Below are 13,458 nucleotides of genomic sequence, written 5' to 3'. Positions count from 1 at the left end.
TCCAAACTTTCATTATTGCCTGATACATCCTGCTCACATACTGATATTGAACATACTTGTAGTAAAGGAGTAGTCAGCACTTGTGTTTTTATACTTCTTTTTTCCCTACAAAAATAAAGCTGCTTTTAATGTTTTCTTCTTACCAGTAAGATACTGGTATCCAAGCTGATGAAAGCTAACAGAATACTTATTGTATGCCAGGCTCTGTTCTAAGGGCCTTGTGTACATAATATACTTAGCTGATCTTCACAAGCTGTGGTGTACGTGCTCTTATTGTCCTCAATTTGCAGAGGGAAAAAAAACTGCAGCACAGGGTGGGTGAGTAATTTGCTCAAGGTCTCACAGCAAGTAATCAGAAGAACTAGGATTTAAATCTAGGCCATCTGGGTCTGGAGTCTTTTGACCACTATACTAACCTTCCTCTCAAATAAGAAAGTACAGACAATTACAACTGAACATATATTAAAAAAAACATAAACAGCCATATAAATCCCATGTATCCACTGACAACCATTCTTGGCACTTTGGTGCACATACTTCTAGAGTCCCTAACTTTGATGGGAAATCCTTTACCTCTGCCCATTTCTACTTCCAAGGGTTAAGCATAAAGAACACTTTGATATTTATCTTTCCAAATATACATGCAATTATTATTTTTTTTTATTTCATCTTACTGTTATGGGGGATACAGAATTGCAGGTTACATACGTTGCCCATGTACCGCCTTTCCCCCCAAGTCAAAGCTCCAGGCGTGTCCATTCCCCAGATAGTGCGTGTTGCACCCATCATGTAGGTATATGTCCCTCCCTTCCCCACCCCCTCCTTCCCGAGTCAGCACCTTCAAGTGTTACCATTCCCCAAACGGTGCGCAATGCACTCATTGTGTAGGCATACACCCATCCCCTCCCCCGCCCCCCACCTCAGTCTGATATCTGATTGGTGTCGTTCCCAGATTTGTATTTAGGTGATGATCAGGGAAACCAATTTTCTGGTGAGTACATGTGATGCTTGTTTTTCCATTCTTGGGATACTTCACTTAATATAATGGGTTCCAACTCTCTCCAGGAGAACCATAGAGATGTCGTATCTTCATTATTTCTTATAGCTGAGTAATATTCCATGGTATACATATACCACAGCTTACTAATCCAATCATGTATTGATGGGCATTTGGGTTGTTTCCACATCTTTGCTATAGTGAATTGTGCTGCTATAAACATTCGGGTACATGTGTCTTTGTTACAGAATGACCTTTTTTCCTTTGGGTATATGCCCAATAATGGGATTGCTGGATCAAATGGCAGGTCTACTTGAATCTGTTTAAGATACCTCCATAATGCTTTCCACAGGGGTTGCACTAGTTTGCAGTCCCACCAGCAGTGTATTAGTGTTCCTGTCTCTCCACACCCACGCCAACATGTGTTGTTTTGGGATTTTTTGATGAAGATATACATGCAATTATTAACGTTGTACACAGGTAGGTTGTTCTGTTAGGTGCACTTCTTCAGTCAGTATATTCTATATGTGTCATTGTGTATAATCCAACACACTGTTTATTGACTAATTAGTATGGACTGCACCACTCTTGCAGGACGGCTATACCATAATTTCTTTCAGTGCACCACTTTCATTTAGATTGTTTTCACATTGTTTTCTATATCATTTCCAATAGCTGCACACATTTTATTGTATGAAAGGACTATAAATATCCTTCTCTTTTGAAATTCAGATTATTAGAAGGTACAAGGATGAACATTCTCAAAACCATAAATTTGAGCACATCCTTGCACAACTACTTCTCAGTCCCAATTAAAATGCTGAATCTAGATGATCACTCTGTTAGTTAAAAAATAAACAAGCAAACTTCATTGAGGTATATTTTCCATTCCATAAAATTCACCTCTTTGAAGTGTACAAATAAGTGATTTTTAGTATGTTTACTGTGTTCTGCAGCCAGCACTATAAGCCAGTCTTAGAACATTTCTGGCACTCCAATAAGATTCCTCTCCTACCTTTTCACATTTAATCTCCACTCCCAGCGCCAGCCCTAGGCAACGACTAATCCACTTTCTGTCTCTATAGATTTGCCTCTTCTGGACATTTCATATGACCTGGCACTTTTAAGAATTTGATATCCATGAGTAATATTTCTTTTCTTATTCTTCTGAATAATTTAGCCCATAAAACTCCTAACTAGAATTGTTCATTGTGGTAGGGCGCAGTACTGTCTTCAATAATAATAATAATATATATTTCTTTCATTCCACAAAGACAAACTGCTATGGTTGTGAGGCTTCCACAATAAAACTCACCATATTAAAAATGAACTGTTGAATGATTTTCAGCTTGTTTAATTTCTTCATGTGGTAGCTTGATAGTAATTGCAACTTGGCTCAGTTAGGTTGAAAACTAAATATGTGGTGATTTCACAAAAGACTTGCTACCAAAACATAGCAAGAACTTAACAGAACATCATCCCATGAGAAGTAATACTAAAAAGTTCTCAGTCATGACATCCCAAACCTGTATTTGGTATAAGTGTTAGCTGAAATTGTTTTAAAAGGTTTTCTAATTCATTTTAACTGAATAACAGTACTGTTAAAATAATTTCAAAAATTTTTAAAAATTATTTTATTGCCAATATAAACCATTTTGAATTAAAATCTGATATTTTTTAAAGTTTAGGATAATTTCATTTCAGTATTTAATATTTCAATATCTGATCATATGATCAGGTTTTGAAGTCACCTGACAGTTCCTGCAGGTATTTTAGATGCCTACTCCCAGCATTTATAGATCTGTTTAGAATCTGATTGTTTTTATGTAGTCTACTTTGGGTTTTCCGTTTGAAGTACATACTTATTTTTAACTTTCATTTCAAATGAATAATTGCTGTGTCCCAAAGACCTCTACTTTTTAAGAAGCTCAAAGAGTAGAAAAATATCCAACAAGACTGCCTGCCTCTTTTTATTACAGAGAGAAAAATGTGCAGAATGATATTAACTGTATTCTAAAATGTTAGCACACCAGAGTACAAAATCCAGGGATGGAAAAGTTTCAGTGTGCAGCCTTTTGAAACGTACCGAGTAAGTAGAAGGTACCCCCAGGTCACATGCTGAAGAGAATTAAAATGGTTTAGCATCACAATTCTCAGTGCCACCCTGCCTTTTTGAGGAAGGTTCTGTCCCCATCAGCCCCTCCTGAGACACATAACTCATTTGTTTTTAGTGACTTCTTTATGAATCAGTAATTAACACCTGAGGAGGAAAAAGCTTTTCTTTAAAGGAAATAAGGGAGCTATCTTCAATACCTTTGAAACTTAAATGGTTGCTTAGGTAACAGCTGTCGCATTTTATCCTCTTTGGCAAATGGGAAAGGCGGCTTCCTCAACTTGTGTTTGTCTTCTAAGGGAATACCAAGGCGATGTGTAGCAACTGATGCTTCTCCAGAAAAGGTCGCTCATGTGCACAGGGCAAAGAGATGTAAACATCTAAATAAACCCAGACCCTTTGTTCAGAACTTGTAAAAACTGGCTTTCTTTTTCATGGAGAGGGAGTGAGCTGTGATCAGTTGTATGTGTAGCCAGGATGTTGCTCAAGTCAACTGGTTGTGTCCTCCCTGCCCCCCTCCTTTGATGTGGTGTCATGGCTGTCCACTTCCTATTTAATAAGAAGTAACCATACTTAGTTTTTCTTGTCCTCTTCAACATCTTCATCTTGCTTTATTGTGCATGTGTGCAATTTGACATTCAAGATCCTTCTCTTGAATTGGGTAGTGACAGTACACACAGACACTGACTGAGACCAGGTATCCGACCTGGTACTTGTAGAGTGCCCTGCCCTGAACGGGCCCTCAAAGAGTGCAGCAAACCATCTCCTCAAGGGCGCCCATCTGCTGTTTGTAGAGAATGAGAATGCACCACTTGCGTGTCTAAATCTAGCAACCACATTAGAGGTCGTAGATGATTCTCTGAAGAGAATGGGTTGGTATTATGGCATTCATGTCAAGAGAATAAGCAGACTTTTTTTTCTTTTTTGCTTTTGATCTTACTGTACGTTAATTTTGAGTAAATTTGATACTATAAATCAACCAACGGTGATTCACATTTTGAGTGAATAACACCTTTGCATCATACGAGTGTCTTCATAACAGAGCACTTGAGGCTGCTGCTTTGGGGAGCCATTGAGGGGTGGGGACCCAGCTACTTTTAAGAGAATCTTTGGATGCAGAAATTGGGGGAAGGGAAGATGATGTGGAAAATAATACTATCTTGGGGGTGGGTGGAGTTGGATGTGAGAAGGTAGACTACTAAAAGCAGCATTGACTTGTTGAGCACCTGCCGTGTGCTTAGACTGTACTGGGTGCTCTGCAGCTCTGTTTATCATTTAATCTTAGTGGTAGGTGGTGTTAAACATATTTTTATAGAAAAGGAAACTGGCTTGGAAAGGTTGATACTTCCCCAAAGTCACAGATGGAGTTTAAGTCTAGTTCTTCCTACTTTGTAACTCATTTGCCTTCAGACTTTATCTTGTTCATTGCTCTCCTTGGTTCCAAAATATCTCCCCTTCCATGGTCCTGAATTTTTTCACTTCCTATTTGTATACTCTTAAAAAGGTACCACTTACAGATGGGAGAACATAGATCCTCTGAATGCAAACATCCTAGGGAAGAGAAATGTACCTTATAGTGTGTGTTGACCTTTACCTTGCCCTGTTCAACTCCTGGAGAATACCTGGATTTAAGAGAACGGGGGTTGTACGTGGGAAGGAAAGAGAGAAGAGGTTGTCTTTACATTTGGGCCACTTTTTTCCCTCCAACTGATGCTAAAAAAGAAAAAAAAAGGGGGGGGGGGAAATGTTTAGGCCACCAGAGGGTTGCGACTGGGAGCCCTACTCTTAAGGGACTTAGGGGAACACAGACCCCTACGGAGGTAGGTGAGATTGCACCAAAAGCAACTTTTCCCCTTTCATTTCTGTTAAAGTTTTTCATCAAGGAAGTGGGAGGAAATGCAGTAGGAGGGTCCAGACCTTGGTTTAGTTCTTCTTCTTTTTTTTTTTTTTCCAGCTTAATTCTGCATTTTATTTATTTATTTATTTTTTTGAGACAGAGTCTTGCTCTGTTGCCCGGGCTAGACTGAGTGCCGTGGCATCGGCCTAGCTCACAGCAACCTCAAACTCCTGGGCTTAAGCAATCCTCCTGCCTCAGCCTCCCGAGTAGCTGGGACTACAGGCATGCGCCACTATGCCCGGCTAAGTTTTTCTATATATATTTTTAGTTGGCCTAGTTCTTCTTTGAATGTAATTGGGACCCATAGTTGGATGATTAATCAGTTAAGAATAGAAATAATACTACTAATAAAAAATACATGCCCACCATAAACATTTTATTAAAGTTAGAAATATATATATATAAATGTTTAGGATTTGTCGATCTTTTATGTAGTATCAAGGAATTTTTCTTTGAACCTGGGTCCTCTGATTTGTGGCTTTTGTTGTCTTTCCTGCACAGACCACATCTGTAATGCCTCAACAATGCCCAGTCTTTCTTTCTTTAAAGTGGTGCCAGAACATCAAAACTTTCAAAGCAGCCCAATACGGAATCCTTCTTGACTTTCAGTCACCTTTTTCCCGTAAGAATAGTAAGGTGGTCTCAACCTCACCTAATTTTATAGCAATCTTTTTTTTTTTTTAAAGCTATTTACCTTTATCTAGTCTTTCTAAAGCATTTAATCTAGTTTTATAGAAATAACAGCTCACTTTCTTTTCAGACTCAAATTTCATTGATTACTTAATATTTAATTAAATTACATAACAACAGAAACAAGTACAACCTGTAAAAACAGGTTTGGAAGCAAACACAGTGAGTCTTGGTAAGCACTGCACATCAACCAGCAGGAAGAGAGTTGCCAGGCTTGGGTTAGCTAATACTACTGACAGTGAGCAATGGCTTAGAGCATAAATCTGAGTGAGGGAGTGATCATTCCAGCCTGAGGGTTACGTAGACATTGGTTAAGAGAACTTAGCTGTGGCACAGTGTTACATCTGCTCTTTAATGGCTTAAAGGAGCTATTACATGTATCCCAGGGACCCCAACAACTTGTTTAATTTGATTTTTACAATGAATTGCATGTGGAATTTTAGACATTCAACATACTAATCATAATATTAGGTCATTAAATATGAAATGTCCGATTTCAAACCAAAAGTGTAGTTTATTATATCTCAAACAAGAAGCAGTACAGTTAATCAAAGTATGCTCCCAAACTGTTGCCACAGTTTTGCCATCTTAACAGTAGCTTGTTTATGCCAGCAGCAAAGAAGCCTGCAGAGTGAGTGGCGATGAAATCACGAGAGGCATTTTCCACAGCTTGTTGAGAATTGAATGTTTTTCCTTACAAGAAGTGGTTCAAAGCCTGCACCACTTTGGTTTTGGACTGTTTCAGCACTTTGTCTTTATCCACTCGTTGAGCCAAACGCCTGTGCTTGTCAAAAAGAATCCATTTTTCATCACACCTAACAATACAGTGTAGAAATGGTTCACCTTCATGTCTTGACAACAAAGAAAGGCAAGCTTCCAGACGATTTCTCTTCTTACACTCGTTTAATTCATGCGGAACCCATCCATCCAGTCTTTACCGTGCCGATTTGTTTCAAATGGTCCAGTATTATTAGAATAGTAACATCAGATCTTGCTGCTAATTCACATGTAGGTTGAGATGAATTCGCTTCCACTATAGCTTTCAGCTCATCATTATCCACCTTGGTCTCAGCTTGCCCACGTGGCTCATTTTCACGATAAAAATCACCAGAATGGAACTTCTCAAACCATCGATGTACTGTGTGTTCATTAGCCACGTCTTTCCCAAACGCTTTGTTGATATTTCAAACTGTACTGCAATGGTTCCATGATGGAACTCATATTCAGAAATAGTATGAATTTTTGACTTAGCTATGGTTTCACAAAAATTGTTCTAAAAAAAATTTGACAGATAATCACAAGCCAAAACATGCATTTGAAAGAAAGACTGAGGATGTCCTTTCACAATAAAAATAAAACAAGTGTCAAAGTGATATGTCAGAGATATGAACTGTCAAACTTAAGGAAATTGTACATTTCATACTTAATAACCTAATAGTAAGCCATGATAGTGGGGTTTTTGGGGATCTAATCACAAAAAGGTAGCCATATGGTCAGAGAGAGCAGGGGATGGATTTTGCTGTCACCCAAGGGCTTAATATCTCTCTGGATAAGGGACAAGCTCATTAGTTAGATGTGAGCTCACTTTAAGTGCCACCAGAGAGCTTCTGCCAAGCTCTTCCTATTATGTAAAAGTTAAAAGGAGTCTGTGCAAATTAAACAGTTATTCTGTGTATGATGATTAGTTCGTAATGATACAGTGATCTGTTTATCTGGCTCATCACTTGACCGACTGTAAGAAGCAGTCATAATCATTAACTTAAGTATTTTTACTTTTTAGTTAGGCAGAAATAATTCATACCAATTATTAGTTGCTAAACAATTTGGTGTTGAAAGAAAAACAAAAACTTAGGGGAGGAAAAACAACTTAGGGTGACTCTAACAGCCTGAAAGTTGAGGTCAACCTTGACTTTTTTCCCTGCCCCTGAAATTAAGTTGAGTTAAAAGCAAAAGGAATAGGCAGCTATTAAAACAAACAAACAAATAAACTTGTGGTTTTTGTTGTTGCATATTTATTTCATATAACCTGAGATTTATATTGATTTCCATTTTATGGTGCCTGGCACCAGAATTTTTACAGACCTATTTAAAAACCACACTCTCTGAGAAAACCAACAATATTAACAGTTATGGATAATTGAATGGCAAATAGAGTTTCCAACTGGGATTCTTGAGCAAGACTGAACAAATTCTGCCTTGTTATACAATATGCTACACAGAGTGCATCTGTAGTGTCAGGGGAAAACCATCGTTTATGCCATTCCTTGTATTACCATTTCTGACTCTTCTCTTTCCTGAATAGGAATTCACATGGCCGGTGGTGGAGTCTTTGTTTTAGGATACATGAGACACTTAGACTCTTTAGGTACCAGCACAGAATCTTTAGGTTCAATACATTTGCTAGATTTGCCCTGCACATTTGGCTCAGAGATTCCTGGTGGCTAAAGCAAAATTGGAAACATCACAAAATTCACATTATCCCTAAGATGGAAACTGACTAGTTTTTAAGAAAAGCAAACCTCTCTTAAAAGCTTGGAAAGATGTCAGGATGAGATGTAAATATTAATAATTTTCTTTTTCAGCCCAGAGAATTGGTCCATATGGCAGTTTTTTTCCACTCCTTTTGTAGTGTCAGCATAGAGATAAGGTATATGACTCAGGTGGCAAAGGTCAGAAGTCTGAACATTTGGGTAATGAGTACCTTGCTCTAGGAAGATAAACTGAGCACAGTATCCCTAGAACATGTAAGATCAAAGGATTCCCCTTGGTTTGGGGTTTGGACCTTTGTCAGTTGACCTGTAAAGTCTTTTAAGCTGTTCTGTTCAGCCAAAGCTAGTGTTAGCTGAATCTTGGTTGTCCATACTGATATAAAAATATTTCGCCAAGGCAGTCTTTTGTCTTTTTGAGGAACAGGTATCAGACAAGGTCCACAGTCTCAGAACTCAGTGCTGTTATCGACCCTGGCGGTCAGTGGGTGGCAATCAGTGCCTTTATGGAATGGAATTCCTGGGAACATCTGTCATTGCTGACCTGGCTCCTTTCCTGCCATTGTGGAGTTTCTTGAATGTTTCCCGCCTGTCTTGCCTGCCCCTGGAGCTCAAAAGGAAATAGAGAGCAAGTGAGAAGGTACAGGGTGAGTAAGAAAATACAGAGTCCAGCTTTAGTACGTATCTTCCTGTTAAATGACATGCAGTGATTTGGGCTTTGATTTTTATCATCAATCTAATGGGAGGCATTCTTACACATCAGATTTGATCCTTTTGCCTTTCTTTTCTGCTAACTTGACCTGATTTCTTTAGTCTGAGAAACTAGACATTTTTTTTTTTTTTTCTTTCTTTGAGGAAGGAGTGTGAGTGGGTAAAAGCCCTGCCATGGAGAGTATTAGGAGGGTAATATTTGGGTGCCCTTTCAGGGTGAGGTCCCACTTTGTTCAAGGAGTGTTGTATGCATGGGTAGGTTCTTAAGGAGGTGGCGGCCCTGCTAAATGTTGATGTCTGTATGAGGTTTGGTGGAAAGAGCTATTTCCTGTGACTGGTGGCTCCTGTGCTTAGCAGTTGCGTGAAGTCAGCTGACTTATTCTTTGATTTCATCCTACCACCCAACATAAATTTTGTGATTCATTTTTTTTCTTAGTTTTGTTTCTGAGTGTTTTAATGTAAAAGTGTACATGTATTATTTTTTCACCAAATTGGGGTCACACCAGATTAAATTCCAGCTTAAAAAATTTATTATGGCAGTTTTAAAAAACACAAAATATAGCCTGGGCGACATAGCGAGACCCCATCTCTATGAAAAATTAGTGAGGTGTGGTGGCACTTGCCTGTAGTCCTCGCTACTCGAGAGGCCGAGGCAGGAGGATTGCTTGAGCCCAGGAGTTTGAGGTTGCAGTGAGCTATGATGATACCACTGCACTCTAGCCCGGGCAACAGAGTGAGACCCTCTCTCAAAAAATAAAAAAATAGGCCCGGTGCAGTGGCTCACGCCTATAATCCTAGCACTCTGGGAGGCTGAGGCAGGAGGATTTCTAGAGGTCAGGAGTTTGAGACAAGCCTGAGCACGAGCAAGACCCTGTCGCTACTAAAAATAGAAAAAATTACGACACAAATGGTGACATAGCCAGTTAAATATCAGTGAGCCTGGTATCTATGGACTTGTCTGTTCCTGTTGTTTCAAAACCATTTCATGTGCACCACTGAGGTAAGTTTATAACTTGAAATGTGAACTTTTTTTTTTTTTTTTAGGGCCAAGAACAAACTATATAAACGTACAAAAAAAAGTTTTAGAGTTCTGTTTTCAAACATGCTGGTAGTTTAGTTATCTTTAGCTGCTTTGTATTTGAAAAGCTTTTATTTAGATTTGCTCTATTTACAGTATATTCTTAGGATGTGTGTAGTAAATAAAGCTTTCTTTAAAGGAAAAAAAAATTGGCCTGGCAACTAAAAATAGAAACAAAAAATTAGCCAGGCGTGGCGGCGAGCACCTGTAGTCCCAGCTACTCAGGAGGCTGAGGCAGGAGGATCGCTTGAGCCGAGGAGTCTGAGGTTACTGTGAGCTAGGCTGATGCCACGGCACTCTAGCCCGGGCAACAGAGCAAGACTCTGTCTCAAAATAAATAAATAAATAAAAATAGATAAATAAAATTAAAAAACACAAACTGTAGAGTGAATAGTAAAATGAACTCCATATCCTTATCTCCCAGCATTAACAATCATCAATTTTCTGTGATTCTTGGGTTCTCTCTCTCCCTTTCCCCTACTTTGTTCTGGAAAAAAGGGGAGCAGTATTTTAAAGCACATCTCAGACTCGATACTATTTCACTCCAATACTTTGTTCTCATATTTGTTATTTAGCTATGTTTGCTTTTTGTCTGTTGACTTTTCTTTCTCTTGTTTCTGAAATGACACTTGGACTATGCCCTGGTGATGTTACAAAGGTGCATACTGTGGTGGCATTGTCCTTTGCACGGTTGTTGCTGGGCTAGTCTTCAGGGATAGCGAGGAGGACAGCCCTGCTGGTTATGGGAGTTCATGTCTCAGTGGCCAGTAGAACCCAGAGGCATGACTGCTGCCTCCTACCTTCTGGAGTTAGGTGAAAGGGTAGGCAGTCCTTATATGATGTTATGTTTAGAAGTACCTCACATCTAAGTCATAATGACTTGTATTATTTATTAAGCTCATAAAGAAAACATGGCTTTGAATAATAAGACTTTCTAAATGGATGTGGCAAAATCCTATTTTGTTTTTCTAATTACCTAGGCAGAATCATTTATGAATTCGCCATCCTTTGAGTACATAACAATCTATTTATGTAACATTTTGCAGTTTTTAAAGGTTTCCATATAGGTTGGTTATTTTATACTGGTCGCACAATAGCATTGCAAGTAAGGAAAAGTATTAACTTCCTCCCAGTGAAGTCAGAGAAAAGTGGAAGAAGAGAGCGCATTGATCAGTGACTCAACTTTAGATCCTCTACTCCTAGCCTAGAAGTCTTTCTCTTTCGAATGTGTTTTGAGTTGCTTTGGAAAGTATTTTGAAATTGAAACATACCTTTTCCTTTATACTGTATATAGTTGTTACGTCTTATTTTTAGGAAGTTCACAGCACCTCTAGGTTGTACAGATGCCTGGGGGCACACTGCACTCCTGTTGGCATCCTATTCCATAGCAGGCCCAGGCAGCACGCACGGCTGCTCTTAGGCCATTTGATTCCTGATGTCACTGCCTCTTCCTGTGATGTTGGTTTCTACCTCTCTCTGATGCTGCCCCAAACTCAGGCTGTGACCGTTGCCAGAGACCTTTACCTTGGTGCAGTGGTAATTTTTGTGACAGAGTGGAATTCATTTGAGGCTGAAATGTCTGGAATTTTTCCTGGAGACTAGAGATATTTGATCTAGTAGAGAAATTGTTCTGAGATTCCTTTACCTGCCCCCCAGTAGAAGTTTTGGTGCAGGCAACAAATTGCCCAATTTCTTTCAAAGTGAGCAATTCTAAGAAAGATTTTAAAAATATCTAGATGTGAACATTCTAATGGCTTAAATTCCCTTTGGGAGTGGAATGATGCTTCAGGGTTTATGCTTTATTCAGGAAAATATTGTAGCAATCTAAAAATTTGTACACTTTGTTTCTCCCAAAGATACTTTATTTTCTTTTGTCAGTTAAAATTGGTTTCCTGCTGAAGTGTCTTGCATGCTGCAGGTGTATTTCATAAAACATGATTTATGCTTTTGATTTAGGGATAGTGCATATATTTATAATACCAAATAGTTTAAGAATGGAACATAATTTCGGTGCAGATATTTTAACCATTGTTTATTATTCAAGGAATTCTTTATATGACATAGGTTAATAAAGTTTCTAATACAAAATTGCTTTGGAAATAGTAAGGGAAAGCCAGCTAAAATCAAGGGAAATGTGTATTATGGAATATTTTCAGCAATAGGCAATGCTATTTTCAAACACATAAAGTGTCCAAAATGGTTGGTTAATCAAACATTGTCAAACCATTTGGTTTTAACAAATAAATAAAACAGATTTGCAATTAGTACATTAATGATTACAAAAGTATTTAGAAATAGGTTTGTTTATAAAAGCGAAGAGTTTTATAGAAAGTGTAATGAGATGAGGAGCTTGTTAGAGATGTTATGTTTTGTGGCGCAGCTAGGCTGAGTTAGCCAGTTGTGATGAGAGGGCTATCAAAGAGCAGTACCATAAATGGACATGAGTTTCTGGAGCCAGATGAGATGTCAGAGGGCTTTTATTTTAGTGGCTGTGTGCATGGGGAGGGGAGAAATGGGACAGATAAAATGAGTGAAATGGAATCTTTTGCTCCCATTGGGAAGTTGCTGTCATAGCCGGGTCTCGGCCTTGACAGTGTTTGCCTTGTGACCTTGGGCAAAGTTCTTTGCTTTGTTGATCTCAGTTTGTATACAATTTGAGAATTGAACTAGAATCTGTGACTTTCAAATTGGGGTGCTTGAATTCCCCCAGATAGGAGGTGGTAGGCCAAGAGATGTGAAATAACATGCTAAACACAGCACATATTTTTTAAAGATTTGGGCAAAGACAGTGGTTTTGATATTAGCATAGCCATGATTATATTATAGAGCAAAACACAAAATTTACATGTCATTTTAAGGTAAACTTGTAATGGTTAAACATAAAAATTGCCCCTCTTACTAGAGCTCCTTAGGGCTGTGCACCCAGACTTGCAGGTGGCTATTCTACCCATAGGGATTTTGGGAAAAAATGTTCAGAAAGATATTTTTTAAAAAGTTTTATTGTGTATATATATATTTAAGGTATATAACATGTTATAGGGTACATAAAGATAGTAAAAAGGTGAACTATAGTGAGGCATATTAACATCCATCATCTCACATGTTACCCATTTTTGTTTGTTTTTGTGGCAAGAGCAGCTACAATCTACTCATTTACCATAAATCCCATATACAGTATGATTTTATTATTACCTATAGTCCTCATGTTGTACATTAGCTTTCTAGACTCGTTTGCCAGTTGCTGGATAAGATCTAAAAATCTTCTTTTGCTCTTAGTTTATACCATTCTTCTGTAAGAACTAATCATGGATGCCTTTTCATGTCAGTAATCAAGTGTTTTTGTTTGTTGTTGTTTTATGTGATAGCTTATTTAAAACAGCATGTGCCATCTAAGTAGTATAATTCCAATTATGTTAAAATAAACAGACTCTTTTTTTAAAAAAAAATTCATTCTGCAATATTTATCAAGCGCCTGCTACATGCTAG

The 13,458-nt window shown here is 38.3% G+C and overlaps 1 protein-coding gene across 5 annotated transcripts in view; it reads left to right on the top strand.

Moving 5' to 3' along the window:
• SGMS1 (sphingomyelin synthase 1) overlaps nt 1-13,458 on the top strand; it is a 285,145-nt gene that overhangs the window by 201,242 nt on the left and 70,445 nt on the right. Inside the window, exon 1 of one of the 5 annotated variants that reach the window (XM_069459847.1) lies at nt 8,636-8,830. The exons of the other annotated variants lie outside the window; for them this stretch is intronic. The gene's annotated coding sequence lies outside the window, so the exon portion shown is untranslated. Of the gene's footprint in view, nt 1-8,635; nt 8,831-13,458 lie in introns of those variants that run through there. 5 annotated transcript variants of the gene reach the window in all.

The sequence above is a fragment of the Eulemur rufifrons genome, chromosome 28 (assembly GCF_041146395.1).
Source record: "Eulemur rufifrons isolate Redbay chromosome 28, OSU_ERuf_1, whole genome shotgun sequence".
NCBI lineage: Eukaryota > Metazoa > Chordata > Mammalia > Primates > Lemuridae > Eulemur > Eulemur rufifrons.
The sequence above is the reverse complement of the archived record's forward strand: the minus strand, read 5'-3'. Positions and strand labels throughout refer to the sequence as shown.